General features: G+C 55.4%; 1 long non-coding RNA gene across 1 annotated transcript; it reads left to right on the top strand.

The window, feature by feature from the left end:
- The first annotated feature begins 1,197 nt into the window (after positions 1-1,197).
- On the top strand, positions 1,198-13,448 carry LOC308618679. Its single transcript, XR_014016058.1, has 3 exons — positions 1,198-2,400; positions 7,818-7,924; positions 11,877-13,448. It is a non-coding gene; the product is annotated as an uncharacterized lncRNA (long non-coding RNA).
- The last annotated feature ends 5,529 nt before the right edge of the window (positions 13,449-18,977 follow it).

The following is an 18,977-nucleotide window of genomic DNA, read 5'->3' as shown; positions in this document are numbered from 1 at the left end:
CAGCAGGGCTGTGTTCCCTCCCGAGACTCTGGGAAGAATCCTCCCTTTCTATTCCAGTTTCTGGTGGCTCCGGGTGTTCCTCCGCTTGTGGCTGCATCAGTCGCATCTCTGCCTCAGCCTGCATGTGGCCTTTTCCTCTTCTGTGTCTTGCCTTCTGTCTCCTATAAGGACACTTGTGATGACATTGAGGCCCACCTGGGTAATCTAGGATGAGCAGATCTCAATATCCTTAACATCTACAAAGAACCTTTCTCCATATAAGGTCACATTCACAGGTTCCAGGGATGAGGATGGGGACATATCTTTTGCGGGGGCCACCATTCAACCCACTACAACCACCAGCATCACCACTGCCAAAAGCATCATTGCCAACATCAGTTAAGTACTAGTATGTACCAGGCCTTAGTCCAGGTGCTTTTCCTGTACCATCTCTTTTATTCCTTAAGACAAAGGTAGGGCAGGTACTGTTATTATCCCCATTTAACACATGAGGAAATTGAGGCTCAGAGAGAAGAATTCCCTTGTCTGAGGTCTCCCTTAAAACCCAGGCAATCTGACTTCAGTGCCTCCTGCCTCACCATAGTTGTCCTGCCCCACCCCCACCCTGTTCCTGAACTTCTGATCGTACAGATAATTCCACAGAAGAATCAGAGTGGGGCAATGAGCACCCGAATGGGAGGCAAGGCCCCTGGGTTCTGGTCTAGGCTCTGCCACTAGTTAGTAGTAGTCAGGTCTCTTCCCCTCTCTGGGCCTCAGTTTGCCCATCTGTAAAACAGGAAAGCAGTTGGCATGGATAATCTCCAAGATCCTCCCAGCTCTGAAGTTCTGTGATGCTGGGTGTCATCTGACAACTCAGTTCTATTCAAACGCTGCCCATGGGTATGACTCTCACACCACCTCAACTCTCTAAACCTGCTACCTACTGCCAGAGGTGGGTTTGCTTGGAAGTCTGGCAGCAAGTGCTGGTGATAGAGATGGGAAGGGCAGGGCTGTTTTCCCACCTTTCCCTCTGCCTTCCCATACCACCAGGCTGCCAGCAAGCTGCTGAGGAGGGACCAGGGGGTGCGGGTACAGTCTTCTCTTGGAGCTCAAGACTTTTGGTTCATACGTTCAGGGAGGGCTCCGAAGCTGAGAGCTCTGCGTGGATGCTGGGAACACAGCTGAAGATAACTTGATTTTGCTGCCACACCCCACACCCAGAGGCCTTAATGGGGAACTGGCCCTCACGCTAGACTCCAGAGAGTATGCAGAAACCATCCTGGGGCCAGAAAAGCCCTTGTTGATCAACTAAGGCCAAGAGACTGGGAGAGGCTGCAGTGACCAAGCCCCAAGTCTCCTGCCCTTGGAAGGGGAAAAAAAAAACCAACACAAAACAGCCTGAGGAAAGTCTCTGAAAGTTCAGTTTCCACAACCTGGTCTGTTCATTAGGAGTCGTTTGTTTACAAGTATAAACATTTTTTTAAAGTCCTTTTTATAGTGTGAACTCAGGCCTTTTTCCTCTGCTTCTCTGTCCAGAGCACAACTGTGCATTTCAGCTAATAATTATTCAAGAGTGGGGAGTTAAGTTAGGGACAGAATTGCAAACTTTAATTAGCAGGTGAGATTAACATCCCAGCAGGGACTTCGGGGGTGGGGCATCCTTCAGGCCCATCTGATCCCCTTGGACACACCCCAGACAAACCCCCCAAGTTGAGGGCTCCCGGTGGGGTAAGCCGGAGTCAGACCAGCCGGGGTTTACACCCGCCGAGTTAATCTCCCCTCGCCGGGCCTCCAGCTGAGCCTCACCCTCTTCCAAGGCCCTGAGTCCAAGCACTGGCTCTGCTACCCTGCCTCTGCTGGTTTTGTCCCCGCAGGTGTTTGAGCAGAATGAAAACTGGCTGTGTGACCTTGGGCCAGTTGCTCACCCTCTCAGGGTACAGGAGTCTAACTGGGGCGGTTTGTTGGAAGCCAAGCCCCAGGCCGGTGGAAGAATTCGGCCCTCCTCCCGGGCACACCCAGGGCTCACGCGCCGCCAGCCGGCCCTTGCTGGGCTCAGACAAGGCTGAGAATTTTCTGGTCTTCATCTGGTTTAGTTTTGAGTGCTTCCAGCGGCAGCGGGGCCGTTCCACCAAAGTCCCCAGGAAATTGGTCCACGTAGGACGGAGCCTTCCCGAGAATGAAGTCATCTGTTCCTTTTTTATTTTTTGTTGCCTTTCTCCTTCAGCACGAGTCACCCGGCCTCTGCAGTCTCTCCCCGCGAAAACACGGCCCGCGAGGGGGTCAGCCGGGCTGGCTGGGGGAAGGAGCGAGGAGAGAACCCCACGGGCCGGGGCTGCCCGGGGCGCCCCCTCGCCGCCCCCGATCTCTGCCCAGCGCCCGCCTCCCGTTCCCACCCGCGACTTCCCCGGGACCGCCCGAAAGGTGAGCTCCCGGTAGGCTGCCCGCGCTCCGGCGCGGCCAGCTCGGCAAACAATAACAGTAAATAACGCTCCCTTGTCAACGTAATAAAAACGGAAACGGTTACAATGTTTCTTAATAGGCGTCCCCCATCAATCTCCCTCCCTCTCTAGCTCCCCGGCCGCGGGCACCGGCAGAGCGGGGCGGGGCTGGGAGGAGGGGAAACCGGGGGCGCGCGGGAGGGGGCCCCGTGCCGGAGGGGGAGAACGCCGTGGGGAGAGCGGGAGCACAGCAAGTGAGAGACGAGGGGGCGCGGGCGACCGGGGTCACGCGCGCCAGCCGAGCCGGGAAGCGGCCGCGGTGAGTAACACCGTTGCCATGGCGACGTGGCCGCGAGGAACAGGAAGCGGCAGAAATAGCAGCCGCCGCGGCCAGTGCGCCCGGCCCCTCCCCCCGCGAGCCCGTTGCCACGGAGACCCCAGAGCGAGGCTGCGCGGGCGGCGGCGGCCGCCCGCGCCCCGGCCCGCGCATGCGCCCTGGGCAGGCCCCGCGCGACGGACGGGGGAGCAGCCGCCGCAGTCCCGGCGCCGCCCGGACCCCAAACCTGCCTGACCGCCGGCTTGGGTGGAAAAAAAAAAAAAAAAGCAAAAGTGTTTGCTGTTTGCCTTTGTAAAGCAGCCCCGCCTTTGTTCCTGGCGGATTCGCTGGTTTCCAGGCGTTGAAGGCGGGGTGCCGAGGGGGAGGGACACGTCAGCCTGCCGTCCCAAATGTTTTCTGAGCGCTAGGCGCTGGGTCGCGTGCGGGATGTCGAGGGGACGCGGTACACTGGCCCTGCCCTCCCGGAGGCCGGGCCTGGGATGGTCTAACTAGGCCCCGGGACTGACCTTGGCTGCCTGAAGCCCTCTCTGAGCTTGACCTCCCCATCGGGAGAGGGGGGACTTCTTCCAGGTGATGCCCAGAGGTCCCCCCCACCTCTGTGTTGCCTACTCCCTTTCCCCTCATATCACCTTCCCCAGATTCTAACCCGCAGAGATCACAGAGGGAGAAATAAAAGTCCTGCCAAACCCCAGGCTCCCTCTCCACTCTGTTCACCAGAAAACTATGAAACAGTCCACCCCCTGCCCTTCACCCCACCAAAAAAAAAAAAAAGTTGAGGGAAACCTAAATGTTTCATAAACAAAAGCCACCCGGCAACAACTTGTTTATGTGGAAGCCTGGCTGCAGCCTTGCACGTCTGAGGCAGAGAGAGAGAGAGAGAGAGAGAGAGAGAGAGAGAGAGAGAGAGAGAGAGAGAGAGAGAGAGAGAGTGTGTGTGTGTGTGTGTGTGTGTGTGTGTGTGTGTGTGTGTGTGTGTGTGTGTGTGTGTGTGTGTGTGTGTGTGTGTGTTGGGGGGAGGGAAGGGACATGAACATCTCTGAGGCTGTTTGTGCAGGATTTTTTTCTCTCCAGATTTTGTTTGTTTTTAATAAGGGTCAGAGGTCTGGGCTTCTGTGGGGAAGGAGGAAGGGTCATCTCGGATGGACAGGCCAGGAGGTCCCAGGAGGACAAGTCAGGGGGCCTGTGTGCTGAGGCGGAGGCCAGAAGCCAGAGCCTCCCCATCTGGCACAGCTCCTGGCAGGCCGGGGGCTGTCAGTGGGTGCCAGGCTCTCTGGGCTGCTCCCTAGGGTATGGCCCCAGCGAGGGCCCAGGCCAAGGACTCGAACCTGTCTCCCCTGGCCAGGACCTCTGTCATTTCTCCAGGCCCTGCCCTGGCCACATTGGCCAAAAGAGAAGGCAAGCGGAGCAGCCCAGGTCTCTGAGGTTTTCTATAATGGAAATGAGAAGCTTATGTTTTTTGTATGGGGCTGACTTAGATTTTCAGCATCCAGGCTGACCAGATGGGCATGTAGGGAGCGCGTGTGCACGCAGAGGGGGGACTTGCTGCTTCAAATCTCCTCCCCACCCCACCACCATCCAGCCTCCTTCCCCAGTGTGGCCTTGTGCAGGCTGATGGGTTTCTGGCCACTCAGCGTGGGCAGAGCTAAGGAGAGTGGGAGGGGCTGGACTGATGTTCCTTGCCCCCTCTTCCCTCCCTCTTTTGATATGCGGGAGAGGGGCCTCAGCCCTGGAGGGGAGGCTTGACTGATGATCAAAACACTTCAGGTCCACCATGGCCGACTTACCATCATATTTATCCCTCTTCTTCTTGGAGGAGGAAAGAAATACACAGAAGGGAGCTAGGAGCAGTTGGTACAATAAAGACAGGCTGCCGCCTCTGTTCAGAGGGTAGTAGCGTGTGCTGAGAACCAGGGCTTCAGAACCAGTCCTGGTGGTGAACTGCCTTGGCCCCCCCAAAGCTTGTAGCTCTGGACAATAAGGACAATGCTGTGCCTACCTCGTAAGTTGTGACGGTTCCATTAAGTTATGCATAAAAGCTCTTAGCACGGCGCCAGGCACAGAGTAGGTGCTCAGAACATGGCAGCTCTTATTGGAGCTGGAAGAGATTTACCACTCTCCCTGGTATGACTCGGGATTGCGGCCTTGGGCCCTGAGGTCCATCTTTGGCACAAGCTCTGCCACCAACAAACTATACAATCTGAGGCAAGTCACTTACCTTCTTGAGGCCTCAGTCTTCCCATCTGGCAAATGGGAAGATAATAATCACAACCACCACTGCTGGAACTTATTCTGTGCCAGGCACTACCCCAAGGTCTGTGCATTTCCTTATCTAATTTAGCCTTCAGACAACACTGAGAGGTTAGGACCATGATGATCTCAGTTTCACAGGTGAGAGGACAGAGCCTTAGAGAGGTGAAATCACTTGCTGGGGATTACCCAGCTAGAAGGTGGTCCGGAACGCAAAGTTGGTCAGATTGTCCTGCACCCCGAGATCAAGCTTTGGGTTGTTTGTATCACTACCATTCTCCCCACCTTCCTGCTCATCCTCTGACCTTTTCTGTGGCTCGGACCACAGCCCTCCTTCTGCATCTGCGTCCTGGGCTTCAGCCATTCTGGCTCTCCTGAGACTGGTAGGGACCCAGCCCTTTCGGTGGGAGATACCCTCAGGGGTACATCTGCTTTAGGAGAGCCACGTGGGCCCCACACAGGCCCTGCGGTCAACCTGGCAGCTCACACCAGTTCTCCCACTGTTTTTGTCCCTCCCTGCTCCATTTATACGGAAGTGCTGGGGTCCCTTATACTTCCAGGTGGACGTGTGGCATCCAGATGGTGCAGTTGATCGGGCTGGAAGCCATACATCTCCGTTATTGTCCCAGCTCCTCCTCCCCTCTGCTGTGCTGCGGCTTCAAGGCACTGGTGGGAGAGGCACCCCACCCGCCCCAGGCTTTGTTCCCACTCTGTAGCCAGGCAGGAAATGGCTCAGTTGTGGCGTCCACTGCCTCCATTTGAATCCTGGCCCTGTCCCTTCCAGGCAGTGAGGCTTTGGCCAAGCACTTAATCATCCGGGTACCCTCGGTTTCCTCTTCCATAAATTCAGGACGGTCACAGCACCTGCCTGTCCCACCAGATGGCCGATGTGTAATGAGCGCTCCTCCCCTCGCAGCTCCCAGAGGGTCCTCAGGATGTCCCTGGTTGTAGCGAGCGCTTACTCCGTGCTGGGTGATGTCATGCATTAGCTCAATGAATTTTCAAACAAGCACATTATTACCCCATTTTACAGGTGAGAAACCTGCGATGCACGAGAAGGGAAGTGAGTTGCCCAAGGCCACATAGCCAATTAGCAGAGGAACTGGGATTAAACCAGGCAGGTCTGTGCGGCTCTAAAACCCTTGATGTAACCCCGGGTTCCTGGCCCTCCCCACTGGAGCCCCCGTGGGGCTCTCCACCAAGGTCTGCAGTGACAAGCATCGTTAGCCCTGCTCAGAGCTGCTTCTATAACCCAGGCATGAGAGACACTGGGTTAATAGGTCCTTAATGAAGCCAGCAGAGGCATCTGTATCTTCCCGGGGCAGGGACCAAGGAGCCAGGTGCAGTAGACGGGTCCTAATGAAAATGCTGGTGAGGGGGAGGGGCCATGGGCGAACTGCCTGCTCTTGTGTCAAAGTCAGTCCTCTCACCCTGAGTCACTGGATGCCTCCCATGCAGGGGACGGTCACCGATCACTCATTCCACCCTTTCTTTCTTCCTTTTATCCATCCAGTCACCCACCCACCCATCCACCTGCCCTTCCATCCATCCATCCATCCGTCCATCCATCCACCTGCCCTTCCGTCCATCCGTCCATCCATCCACATGTCCTTCCTCCCTCCCATCCTTCTCTCCATCCTTCCACCAACCCATCCACCCACGTACTCATTCACTCACTTCCTTCCTCCCTCCCACTCTCCCTCCCACTCTTCGTTCGTTCTTTCCTTCCTTCCTTTCCTCCTTCCTTACATTCATCCATTGTTTATTGAGCACCCATCTTAAGCCAAACCTTACATTAGTTGCCTAGGGTCCCTCCCTCCAAGGGCCTCAAATTCTAAAAAAGACATAAAATAAACAACTAACTATGCACGCACAGGATGCCAGGAGATGAGAGGGCATCGTGGGGACTCTGACACTGGGCTCTGCAGACCCACCTCAGCCAAACTCTCTGGGTGACCTTGGGCAGGTCACCCCCCCCCCAGAGGGCCACTCTCTTCCAACCTGTACAGATAAGGGCCCTGTGATCTCCCCTATTCTGCAATTCTAAAATTCCAAGCAGGATGAGGAAACTTCTAATTAACTTGTTCCCACCCTAGTCCCTAGGACCTGCCCTCAACACCCTTCAAGTCCCCAGATGGAGGCCCAGGTCTACTTTAACTGACCCAGAGACTGAAAGACAAGCTGGAGCTGGGGGGCTGGGGGGCTGGGGGGCTGGGGCAGGAGGCAGGAGACCAGGTGACGTGTGGCCAAGGGAGATGACTTCCCAGGTGGTCCCTCATCTCAGTTGAAGAGCCTTAGAGGACTCAGGCAACCTCAGATGTTGGGGTCATTGCTATTATTGTTATGGTCATGTTGTTACAATGAAGGGAGCTGGTCTAGGGGGACTGGCTTTGGGAGGTGTTATTCATTCAACAGTCACCATTTATTCACTCACTCACTCAACAAATGTTTATCACTGTGACCTGTGCCGTGTACTGGGCCCCAGGCCAGGTACTAGGACAGATACAAGATCAGACTAGACCTAAAAGCTAGGAAGAGTGGTGAACAGGTGTCACCTTGATTGCCAACTCCACACTTGGTAAAGCCTGTGTTGAGAAGCCTGTGTTGAGAAGGATTCTGAGGCTTATAGGGAAAGAGTGCTGTGATCAATTAGTCATGTCTGCCATGAGCACAGAAAGGGAAGCAAGACCAGCATATTTGCCAGTCTTAACACTGAAGAACAGGAAGAACCTCAGACAGGAGACCCTTTTGACTGTGACTAGCCTGGTACACAAACTTGGGCAAGTCATTGACCTACTGCCTGCCTCTTTTTACAGATGCTGATAGGAGACTCTGCATTTTTAGAGACAGAAGGAGCTAGAGCAGGACAGCCCAGTCTTCCTGTTTGAACTCCTCCTGCTCTGAGTGGACGTGAGGATCAAATGTGAGATTCCCCTACGTGAAAACACAGGGCTGTCAGTAAATGCGTGGCAGGGTGGGAGACCAGGAGCCCAGCAAAGCCGGTCCCCAGCTGCTCTGCTGACTGTCCTTGTCTGGAACTCAGCTTCTCCACGTGCACAATAAGGAGGACAGACAGGGCAAATCCTGAAGGGTTTCCCAAATCTGCTGTCGTCTGATGTCTGTAATGCTGAGGCCCTTGGCCGGTGTGGGGTGAGGGAGAGAATGAAAGAGAACCTCTGGAGGCAAGATGGTGGAAAGGAACTCTCCAGTACTCTTGGCAGTGTCCGAGACCCTACCCCTCCGACGGCAGCTGGAGGCTGGGAAGGAAGTGGGGAAGGGGCGTGGGGCTGCTACAGCACCCGAGGGGAGGCCACCTCTGCTGGGTTCATTCTGAGGGTTGTTCAGCTCCACTGTGGGTCACGTCCCAGGTGCACCCCATAGATGCCATCCCTGAGTGAGGAAGGAAAGAAGGAAGAGAGTGGGCAATGTGGGGACCCAGGGAGGGTTGGAGGGGCTGAGACCCCTGACTGGTGGGAGTCTGTGTCCCTGGCAGTGACGGCCCCCCCAGCCCCAGGGATAGTGAGCTGTGGCAGAAGACTCAGGCCAAACCCCAGTGTTTAGCAAAGTGCAGAAGGAAGACAGGGGCAGATCCCTGGAAGGCGTGTAGCCACCAGTGGACCAAGAAAACAGACCTGCCAAGTCTTCACAAGCCTGACTCGGGGGTTCGGAGCATCAAGACTGTATGACCCACCCACTCCCCTTTAAAATCCCTCGTGGTTCCCAGTTGCGTTAAGGTGAAGTACGAACTCCTTAGAGGTAGCACATGCTGCTGGGTGAGAACTGGGAGCCTGGATCCAAGTCCCAGACCAGCCATTATCAGCTGTGTGACCATCAGCCACTTACCTAACCTCTCTGGGTCTCGGTTACCTCATCTGTCAATGGGGATGATAATAGTATTCACGTAACGGGATCGTTGGAGGAGTCAGTGAGCCTCGGTGCTTGTGATGAACTTAGCGTGGTGCTGGACACATTATAACTGTTCGATAGCAGATAGCATTGTTACCATTATCGACTCGAAGACTTGGCAGAGCAGGACACAGAAGGCCTTGACCGCACGAAGCCAGGTCTGCCTCTCACATCTCATCAGCTCCAGCCACTGGACTCCACTGACTACACCGAGCTGCTCTGTCCTCCCAGCATGCCATGTTCTTTCATGTCAGGCCGCCGGGCCTTTGCTCGTGCTGTGCCCTCTGTCAGGAGCGCCCTTTCCTCTCCACGCTGCTTTCAGACCCCAGTCCGTTGTCAGTTGCTCTGGGAACCACCCTCCCGGCGAGTTGCTCGGCCTCCTCTATGCATTCAGAGTTCTGTGCACATGCGGCCCCGTGGCCATTGCCCGTGTGGCGTCCGTGTTTCCCTCCCACCTGGCTCTCCTGCTACAGCCCATCCCCAAGCTGTGAGCACTCACAGCAGAAGCAGACCCCTCCCCGCTCCTGCGTCTCTTCTCCCTTATCAAAGAGAAGCAGGAGGCCGGAGCGCCTCTCTGATGATTCCCATGGGAGAAGTTTCTATGAAATGCTGGGGCCTCCAAGTTAGAGCTCAGCACAAGGGGGAGGGTCAGAGGGCCCCCCCACCACGCGCCGTCCCACCCCAGCCCCTGCACCTCTCCTAGCCCCTCCCCTGCTTATCTCCACGGCCTTCTACTCCTGGCCTGGCAGAGCGACTGATCTCCGGGATTGAGTGGGGGGGAATGGAGAACAGGGGGTAGATGGGCAACAGATACCCACCCAGGTCCTACTGGAGCTGCTGGGGTCAGAGAGGATGCCCCCTCACTGCCCCGTGAGCTGTCTGCAGTGCGGGGGCCGCCGGGCGGGGGGTGCTCTGTGGCCAGCCCTGCCTGGGCTCTTGTCCCCACTGTTCTCACTGTGTCCCTGTCTGGCCACTAGGCCTCTTTCTGCCGCTCACGGCAAGGCAGCCAGGTCTCCCTATCCTGGCAGAGGATTGGTTGTTTCTACCGTCTGGCTGGATGCTGTACTCCCAGCCACCTCCCCCAGACCGAGGGCCTCTGCAGGATGCTCAAACTGAACCAAGTCCATTTGGCAGATGAGAGAGCTGAGGCCCAGGGAGGGAAAGGGGTGTGTCTGAAGTGACAGGGTGAACCCAGTGGGTTTTTTTTCTGTAACTCACTGCCCTACCAGGAGAGGAGAAGACCTACAGACCTTGGCTTTGACCTTGAGGAAATAGAAAAACTTGGACCTTAAAGACAGATGTCCATGGCTAAGACATGGGCGGGCTGTGTGGCCTTGGGCACATTACCTAACCTCTCTGAACCTCACGTGCTAGTGAGGATTCAGTGAGCTGACAACTGTACAGGGCCTAAAAGGCCTCCTGGCACGGACTAAACTCTCAGTAAACCGGTGCTTTCTTATGATTCAGGAGCAGGTAAGCCTCACCTTGAACAAATGCAGCCGATGAAATTTGTTTTTATGCAGATGTGGTCATCCCCCCGCCCTTTTTTATGTTATGGGAAAATCCTCAGTGTCAAAGGAGCCACTGCAGGTTTGTCTGGGTATCGTCATGGGGGACCGGACAGATATCCGGCTCTGCCTCTGGAAGCTGTGACCTCAGGGGAGGGACTTGCTGACTCTGGACCTCAACTTGCTCATCTTCAAAATGGGGACAATGGCACCTCCCTCCAGTGACTGCTGTGGGGCTCAGTGAGATAACTTAGGGGTACAGGGCCTGGTGATCACAAGCCTTCCAGATCCCATATTTTTCACAAACTAAGGATACCCGTTATGGAGAAAATGCTTGCCTTTGGTTGTGGGCTTGGGAGACTTGGTTTTAGGGATTATGTTTCCTGGGGAGGGATGGTGTCCAAAGCTCCTGGGCTAGGTGAGCGGGGTGTCTGCAGGAAAGGGAAGCCCCACCTGGCAGCCCCTCCTGCTGCCTGGTCCACAGCCGGCCATCCCTTCCTTCCCACCCTCGCTGGAGGCCCGTGATGCTGGGCCTCCTCCCCTTGCTGCTGGCGCTGCGCAGCTGCCCTTTGCTGAGGGGGCGGGGGTGCACATTTTCCAGGCGATGTTTCCCTGGCAGCTCTGAAAATTAATTGGCCTTTAATGTGGCATAGTATTTGTTTTAATTAGCAGGAAATTGCCCAATTTCTTAATAAGGGGCTTTGTGGAGGCTCCGTATTTGGGGTGTGTGTGTAAGGGGGTTTGGTGATCAAGCAAGAATGACACCCACAGTCCAAGAGGGGACTTTCAGGTACCACGGAACTTGGCCTTCCTGGCTGCAATTCCTCCTTTCAGGCAATGAGAGGGCCTGTCGTGAGGGTCAGGGAGGTGAAAAGAACAGAGGTGACAGGCCTGCCAGACTGGGAGCAAAGTCTGGAGACAGGGGGGAGGGGAGGGCTCTGGGCCCGGGGACACACAGAGGGCCAGGTGGCTTGGCCACAGGCCTCTCGGGGATCTGACGGCCTCAAATTCTGCCTCTGACCTTGGTCTAGTGGGTATAGGTCACTGATCCTCCTGGCCTTAGCAATGCTCCCTCCCCATCTGAGGAGTTAACAGAGTAAATCAGTAGGGCTTTCGTTTTTATTTTTTTAATTAATTAATTAATTTTTATCTTTGGCTGCGTTGGGTCTTTATTGCTGCACGGGCTTTCTCTGTTTGCGGCGAGCGGGGCTACTCTTCGTTGTGGTGCTCAGGCTTCTCATTGCATTGGCTACTCTTGTTGCGGAGCACGGGCTCTAGGTGCGCGGGCTTCGGTAGTTGTGGCGCACGGACTTAGTTACTCCGCGGCATATGGGATCTTCTCGGACCAGGGCTCGAACTCCTGTCCCCTGCATTGGCAGGCGGATTCTTAACCACTGTGCCACCAGGGTAAGCCCAGTAGGGCTTTCTTAAAGGATAAATTCTTTTTCTTTCATCTGGTAGAATCACCGAGGTTCCCTGAGCTGTGTAGTGCCCGGCTATGACAAGATACCCCCTTCACAAAGTGTGGAGATGGAGGCTCGGAGAGGTGCAGTGTTTTACCGAAGCCTCACAGACAGTTTTGCAGAACTGAAAAGCAAAAGCCTTGTGAACTGTCGCCATCCCTCTGCCTCGGCGTGTCTGTATGATTTTATATTTTAATTGTGATGGATGCTGATGGGGGACGTGCCCTGCTCCCTGGCCAGATAACTCATCTTCAGGAGACTGTCTCACCTCTCAGTTCCTTGGGGGTGTGACCCAGGAGCCTGTGTGCTCGTGTGCCCATTTGGGTGAAGGAGAGAAGAACGCTTATTCCGTCTCCTGGCCTGGATCCAGAAGGGCGCTGTGCTGGGCAGCCTTCCTGCTGCTCAGCCTCCAAGGTCCAGGGGAGGGGGCTGCCCATGGACCTCAGATCTCGTGGCCTCACTGAGCCCTCCCAGGGCTCTCCAAGGATCTGCCTTGGCCTCTGGCTGGGGAAAGCAAAGCCATGACCGCTCACCCCAGCCCTAGCACAGCATCCCTGCCTCCTGCTGCCCCAGGATCCGTGGACCCTCCCGGTCCAGAGACATCCCGGGGGCTTCTCTGCCCCTCTGCCCCTCTGCCTGGACTCAGACCTACCACATTCCCTATTTGTTTATTTAAAACCATTTACACGATGCTTTCTCTGTGCCAGGCACTGTTCTGAGCACTTTAGAGACATTTATCCTCAGTATGAAGCAGGAGCCATTATGTCCCCATTTTACAGACAAGAAAACTGAGGCACAGAGGGGACAAGTGAGTGACTGACCCACCTTCCCTCTGGCTTTCACTACAGACCTCTGGGGTGGGGGAATTGGTGCTCATAGCCTTCTTAGGTAATTGCTGCCCCCACGATTCCATCCAGCCGCCCGGCGTTTGCTCACGCAGGTTACCTGTCCCCAGACGCAGGCATGATGGATGGACAGTCGTCCCTGGCACACTAGGTGGAGCAAGGACATGGCCCCTGGAACCAGCCACACCGGCTTTGAATTTGGATGTGCCGCATGTAGCTGTGTGATCCTGGGTAAGTGGCTTCAGGTCTCTTTGGCCACCTGTTATCTGAAGACTGGGGGCAAAACTGCTTATCCAAAAGGTCGTAACAAGGAAAAAGCAAGGGAACCCATCCAGAGCACTGGTGTCCGGCTTGCAGTTTTTCATTAGTAAAAGTCATATTCTCCTCTTTTCTGCCCCAACCCGTCCTCCTGCCCTTCAAAGCATAGTCATCCCAGAAGTCTTTGCCCCCTTTCCAGGGCAGAGTCCCTAGTTACAGGGTCCCCAGAGCACTTTCTGTCTGTGTCACTCAGCCTGGTTACGTCCACTCTGGCCCTGGGACCCTCAGAGCCCCAGGCAGAGGGGAGATCAGGCCAGAGGAAGGCAGGGGCTGTGCTGGAGATAGTGCCAGCATTCTGGGCTCATTCACCTGTGAAGACCAACATTTATTGAGCACCTACTGTGTGCCAGGCACTGTGAGTGAGCCTCCAGGAAGCCCACCATGCGATGGGAGAGGCAGACAAGTGAACTGGCCACACTGCCTCGATGGTCATCCAGGCTCAGATCAGCCCAGGGCTGGAGACTGATGCAGCTGGAGAGTCAGGAGCCTTCGGGAAGAAATGACATCCACGCCGAGGCTGGAAGTGGGGGTGGAAGCTGGCAGCTGAGGGGCATTTCTGGCAGAGGGGTGGAGGGTGAGGCAATTGTGGTCTTCGGGAAACAGCCGGTCATTGGCTGTGTCCCTCCTGGGCGGGCCTCGTGTCCTGACTCTCTCTATAGCCGCCCAGCATCCCTGCCGGGTGACAGGTGCTGACAAAGGTGAACAAAAGGGAGCTGGCCTCTGACCCCCTGAATTACATTCCAGCGGGAGATGGATGGGAGGAAACATCAACCAAGTAACCAAATAAATAAACAAGATCATGGCTGAGGGTGAAGAGTGAATGAGGCCAACAGAGCAGGGAGGTGGGGAGACCCGGCCTGAGGGTGCATCCGGGAGCTGGCCTCTCTCCCAGGGGTGCTGGGAGCCGGGAGGCCTGATGCAGGGAGAGGCATGGTCGGAGAGTGTTCTAGATGAGTCCTGTACGGCTGCGGGGCAGAATGGAGTACAAGGAAAGACCAGAGGCCAGGGGTCAGGGGGGTCTCCAGGCAAAGGGTAGTGGCCATGGGGCTGAGAGAAGAAGGCTGATACGAAAGCCCTCTAGGAGGGAACGGGAAGGGGCTTGATGATGACAGCTGTGGAGGGGGAGGGATGTGGGGAGGTGAGGCTGAACCCAGATTTCTGGACCTGGCCTTGGGGTAACAACGATGCCACTAACTGGTATGGGTCAGAGCTGCCCGACAGTCCCTCCAGATCCTGCCTTTACCAAAGAAAAACTCAGGCCATCCTCCTTCCCTTCTAGTGTTCCCGACTCATCCCAGAGAGCCTGCAGTATAAAACATTCTAGAATCTTGAGGATTTTCCCTCCGGGTTTGCAAAGTCCTTCAAAGTCCCCTTCCTTGCCTTCACCTTCCTTCCACTGGGACCCAGCAATCAGAGCTTCCGACTGGGGAAGGGGAGGGGCTCTTTCCCGGGAAGGAAGGGGTCCCTGGGCAGCTGAGGTTCCCCACCCCCTCCCCCAGCTTTCAAAAGCACCATCACTGCTGTCCTATCCTGTGCGTTGGGTTCTCGACCCAGTGGGAAGGGATGCTTGGGGTGGAGACGACGGGGTCTTGAGCCGTGGTCCTCGTGAGGGGAGGGTTGGGTCACAGGCTCCCTGGTTATTCTCACTGAGGGGCATTTCTCAAGTCCTTGGGAGGGGGGGCTCTGTATCTGTTTTGTCCCCACAACTGGGGGCTGGGCAGGGACCCAGCTGGGCTCTGTCACCGGGCCTTACAGACTGATGGAGAAAGGGATGTGTGTGTGTGTGTGTGTGTGTGTGTGAGAGAGAGAGAGAGAGAGAGAGAGAGAGAGAGAGAGAGAGAGAGGGAGAGAGAGAGAGAGAGTGCCTGCCTGAAACCTAATTGTCCGCTGTCTAATCTGTCAGCCGGAGGACAGCTTGCCAGCCCCTCCCGGCAGGCTGATAAATGCCGACCGAGGCCCCCCCTGCGCCAGAGCCGCCTTAATTGGTATCAGGACGTGCCTGGACTCCATCCTCCTGGCCCCTGCCTTCCTTCCCTCCTGCCGCTGCCTCCAGCCTGCAGGCCTCCACCCCTAGCAGGGCTCACAGCCCCAGGAAGAGGGTGTGAGACCAACAAAGACACCTCCACTTCTGCAGCACCTACTGTGTGCCTCCTGCATGCCCTCCCCCACCCTCATGCAGCCCTGGGAGATGGGGGACCATGCTGCCTTCCCATCCACACACACAGGACATATTCCCTGAGCCCTCCACAGACTGGGTGCTGGGGTGCATGGGGAACAAGGCAGACTCAGAGACAAGACTGCCTGTCCCCGGGGAACTCCCCGTACTGGCAGGAAGGGGCTTGCTCCCAGACATTTGGCCTGGTAGGGCTCAAGGGTAGGAGTTAACCCTTTGCCCATTTTAGACAGTTCAGAGAGGTCTGGCAACCTGCCCAAGATCACACAGCCAGGAAAGGAGGGAGAGAGAGCAAGGCTGCCCTCAAGACGACCACACAGTTGGTTTGCAATGTCATGTGGGTCTGAATCATTCAGGGCGCAAGTTAGGAACTCATATGCCTCCCCCTGAGATTCTGAATGTGGGTCTGGGCGCCCCAAGAATCAGCATGGACGTTTGGCTCTCCAGTGAGTGGGCTACTCAGTACCCTGATGAAGGTTAGTTCTCCGTTCCCCACGCTGATGGAAAATCAGGGAGGGGCAAAGCAGACAAGATGAGGAGGACGTTTCATTCATTCGTTCAACCAGCACGTACTGAGTGACTGCCTTGAGCCAGATCTCCTCGTTCTGGACACAGGCAGGGTCAGCCACGTGATTTGCGGGGTTCTGTGCAAAAGGAATATAGGGGCCCCTTTTCCAAAAGGTATTAAGAGTTGGAAGATGGAGACCCCAGAGCATTAAAGCAAGTGGGGGCCTGGAGGGATTGTGCAGGGTGCCCTGCAGGGAGATAGCCAAACCGGCGAGCCCCAGCCCCATCCTGATCTGGCCCCCACCCCTTATCTGGAATTCTGAAATTAACAAAAGTTCTGAAGATCCAAAGTTCTTTTGTAAGATGGTGGCAAATTCATTTGGAGGCAAAACCTGACCCCAACCAACAGGAAGCTATTCATAGCTTTATTTATTCCCTTGATGTGAACATTTGTGCATTTCATTGCAGAGGTATTAATGTGTTTGACTATGGGGGCTGCCCAGGCCCTGCTGGGGTGTTACCTAAAATATACTGTATGCACCATAGTGCTCTTCTAATGGGACAACTCTGAGTCCCCGAACACCTCTGGCCCAGGGGTTTAGGAGAAGGGATTTGGAATCACACAAGACGGTTATCTATGCCCTGTACGGAACAATTGCCATGCGCTCCATTTTTTTTTTAGTATAATTGACACATGACATGTTAGTTTCAGGTGTACAGCATAATGATTACATATTTGTATATTCCATTTTTTTCTGCACCATCCAAAGAAGATGAGGGTCTGACAATGACCCCAGTTCCTGGCCTGCCTGTTCCTTGCGTGGTGGGTAGCTGCTCTGCGCTAGGAAGGGAGCTCGCTGATCTGATGCCCAAGAGGGCTGGGTAGGTATCATTTTCAAGGTCCACTGGGATATTTTATTTCATAGTGAAGGGGTTGGGGAGAAGATGTGAGGTCAAGCAACAGAGCAGTTTTCTTTTTTTTTTTTTTTTTGGAGCGGTTTTCTTTAAAAGAGAAGAGAAAATAGTTTTGATTTTGCATGTAATATATGCTCATCATCATAAAAAAAGTTAATAGAAAAGAAGAAAGTAACCATAATCTGAAACTCACCCTCTCCACAGTAACTACTATGGGCATTTCTATGACTATCCTTCCTTCCAGATTTTTCTAGATAGATCTTTCCTTTTTTCCCCAAAGATGGGCTTCACCACCCAGTGTTTTGCAACCTGCATTTTTTCCCATCACTGAACAATATGTTGTAGCCATCTTCCCACACTTCAGTCCTTGTTTTACAGGGAGACGGGGAAATCGTGTAAACACATAACCAGCTCAAACAATCCCCTTGTTGGCCATTATTTGATTGCAGCTTTTCATTGTGTAGATCCCCAAGATGGCATCCTTGTGCACACACCGGCCTATGCCCTTAGGTCACGTCCCTAGATTTGGAACCCCCAGGTCTACATGGGGTGGGTACCTCCATCACACTGGAGATGCTGCCAGGTTGCCGATGCCATATTCCCTGCCCTGGGCCCATCTCTCCCAAAGTGCCATTCTCTGATCATTCGAAGAGTGGCCCATCCAGGTTGGGCAAAGGGTCCTGCCAGAGGAGCCCCTTGCTCTGCAGCTGCAGGGGAGGCGGGAAGCCGGCAAGGGCGCCACATCAGCTCCACCTTCAGGGCCCTGCGGCGGCCTCTGTGTGGCTGTCTCTCCCTCTGCCTCCACGGGTTCACAGTCTACCTTCCGGGTCTCCATGAGGCCTCTCGGTTCTCTCTTCTCAGGTGGGGATAAAGCCTGGACCCCAGGCCCCATCACACCCTAATCACTTGCGTTTTCTCCTGATTTGCACTTCCTTAAGGCACGTTGATTAATACCCCTTCCTAGGATCTTCTGCGCTCCAACCACGAGGGCGCTGATTGCAAAGTGGCCTCAACTTCTTTAAAAATAAGATAAATCCTCCCTAATGCAAGTGGAGCCCATGGTTCTCTGAACAGTAAGAGATCTGGAGGCATCTCCCAGGAGCCTTGCGAGTGCGGAAACATTGGAAATTTCTGGACAGAATCAGGCCATTTCTCTAACTGGTAGTCTAGAGCCTGTTATCAGCACAGACGTGGCCTCTGATGGTAGTTGTTGGGAGTGGACATCACCTTCCCCATCACCGAAAGGAAACTGGAGTTCAGAGAGGGCAAGCTATGTGCTCAAGGTCACCCAGCCAGGCAATTTTCAGCTCAGTCAAGATTTGAACTCAGCACTGTCTGATGCCAGCTAGATACTTATCTGACACTCTTCACTGCCTTGTTAAACGCAGGCTGGGCCTGGAGCCGGGGCTGCGGGGAGGATGAGACTGGATGTCCTTGCAGTGGATGAAGCCCGGCCGCATCCCTAGGAAGAGAACCACGTGCCCCTCTGCTATCCCCCAGCTGTGTGTTTTCATGTCTGGGGGTTGGCACAGGGGGTGCTGGGTCTTCATGGCTGTTACAGCAAGACCTCTTGGGACCGTGGTCATGACGCACAGTTGCGCCCGTGCATTTCCCGCACGTGGTCTAATTCTCACATGCCCTCCAGTCTACACTATTAAGAGAGTGCGCCCCAAATGCAGCCCAGGAATTCTGGTTGCTCGGAAACGCTCTTCGGGGGTCTGTGTGGGGCAGGACGGTCCCCAGGGTGGCAGGGAGCAGAGGTCTACCTGGCTAAACTCTCTGCCCTGCCAGCCTCTTGGAGCGTCTCCCTTCCCTGCCTGCTGCAGTTCTTCCTGCTTCTCATTAGGGCCGAGCTGTGGGAGCTGCAGGGTTTCGAAGGCTGTGAGTGGAGCACAGTGTTCGCCTTTCATCTCCTCGGTTGAGCCGTTTCCCAGCCCCCTGCTTCTGCCACCGCTCCGTCCCGGGTCCTCCCTCTCTCTCGACAGGTGGGATGTCAGGGTCTCCCAGACCATTTGCGGGGCCCCTAGGGGGGCCTGGACTCCCCCATGAGTTTCTGTTACCCCTAGACATCTCAAGGTTTGCTGAGCTGGACCTCCAGCTGAGTGTGGTTGTCCCCAACAGGGACCTGCCAAGTCACTGGGCCTTGGAGCAGGTGTGCCCACACGGTCCACTGGCCCGAGCCCGGAACACGCCCTCACTGGCCTCTGGACCACGGTGTGCTGGGGGCTCCACCTTCCTGGGGAGCTGTAACAAACTGTCCCCGCTCCTCAGGGGACGCCTCCAGGGAGTGGCGACGGGGCCATGGGAGGCACAAAGCGGGCTGGGAACATTCTCCCTGTGC

This window comes from Mesoplodon bidens, assembly GCF_964165515.1.
Source record: "Mesoplodon bidens genome assembly, chromosome: 6".
Taxonomy (NCBI): domain Eukaryota; kingdom Metazoa; phylum Chordata; class Mammalia; order Artiodactyla; family Ziphiidae; genus Mesoplodon; species Mesoplodon bidens.
Note: the sequence above shows the minus strand (reverse complement) of the source record. Positions and strands in the feature narration are given on the sequence as shown.